Here is a 1737-nt window from a genome sequence, read left to right as displayed (position 1 = left end):
TAACATAGCGCAGACCACGCTTCAAAATTGAGCAGAAATATAAACTGTCTGCGACAAGTTCACGGCGACACACTGCTGCGGAGAGTATAACCAGCCCTTTAAGGGTTTTGCTCAGAGACCCATAGTGGCAGTCATTGGGTGCGGGATTCAAACTCAGAACCTCAGAATTCCAAGCTCTATGCCCTAACCACTAGGCCGCCACTCCCCTCATACAAGTTTCACCAACCAGCTCAGGTGGTTGACTAGCCTGATAAACCAGACTAAATGTGAGATTAAATGTTTAATTTAGTCTGGGCCCGATGAATGAAACATCGGAAGATTGTTGATGAGAACAACCCGTTGTCTTTCAAACCATGTCTGTGCCTATTGGCCAACGCTCTGACCAATGAGAGCAACTGACTGTGACGTAGGAAGCGCGACAGAAAGCTGGTGGGGGAGTGTAAACAAACAGCCTATCAGTAAAAAGCGAATACGTCCTTCTTAAATCAATGAGCGTAGAGCCTCTTCCTGCTCACGCTTCTACGAAAACGCCAAGTCTAATCCTTCCAAAAACTGATTCCAAAGCTGAGTCAAACGAGAACTGTTCAATAGTTGTTGCCATCTTCCTTGTTGTGCTTTCTCCAGCGCCGTGCAGCTTTGTCGTCACGCCCTCAAAACCCCGCCCGCTTTGCATCCAAAAATTCATTGGCCTGCCAGTTCTAGGGCCCGGGGTATTGATCGAGGCTAGACCAAATCGCAGGTAAAAATGAGTTTGGCCGCTGGCAGGTGGGGCTACTTAACAAGGCTAGTGGTTGACACCTACTGACAATTTTAAACCTTCCTTTAGGGGGCGCACTGCGATGGCGCAGTCCCACCTATGGAGGCCTTAGTCCTCGACATGTCCGACCTGAGGTCCTTTGCCGCATATACAAGCCAATAGCGCCGTAAAAACCTAAAAATAAAAAAAAAACTTCCTTTAGGCTGAATTTTTTTCTGATGGCGGCTTTTCGAATAAAATGCAGGAAACATTAAAAGTATTGAACTTTAGTGCCTGACCATATAAAACAGTCTAATGGGCAGCAGATGTACAACTTCAAGATTCTGCCAAAGGACACATGTAATAAATACTTATATGAACAGTTTTATTGAAAATTCAATTCTCCTCAATAATCTTTTATTAATCCCTAAGGGAAAAACTAGTGCACATCAACTGATCTCCATGCGCATTTTGAACGTTTTATACGTGCAGATTTAACCATGAGGCCCCCAATGTGTCATAACCAAGCGTTCCTGCTGTTTTCATGCCTGTAGATTCTCTCCTACTGCATTTCTCTGGGTTCAAGTCAGCTTTGTCACTTTTAGGATGGAACTAAGCTGAGAAAGTAAACTACCTGAGATGTAGTTGTCAAGGAGACTAAATCCAGGTACCATGTGTGCAGGTGGCACAAGGTGCAGAGCGATCTGACCCCACCCAGATGGAATTAAACGCTCAGTTAGATGGACTCTTTTACATTTTGTGCTGCAGCTAACTCTTTGAATTGTACATGAATTCGTTTATTTTGGAGATCTAAGTCACAATTTTGATCAGTAAAGTTGTATCTCCAACTTTGTAAAGTCAGATAATCTCAACAACCTCATCTTGAATTCATGCTGTCTTCTACTAAACACTAACTACATGGCTTTGTGTGTTTGTAAGGCCGGGACGCACCGGGACACTCAGGCCCCGTCCACACGAAGTCAAAACGAACACGAAACGCT

Source organism: Cyprinodon variegatus, unplaced genomic scaffold (genome assembly GCF_000732505.1).
Source record: "Cyprinodon variegatus isolate N-32 unplaced genomic scaffold, C_variegatus-1.0 Scaffold1059, whole genome shotgun sequence".
Classification (NCBI taxonomy): domain Eukaryota; kingdom Metazoa; phylum Chordata; class Actinopteri; order Cyprinodontiformes; family Cyprinodontidae; genus Cyprinodon; species Cyprinodon variegatus.
This window is presented reverse-complemented; position numbering follows the sequence as displayed.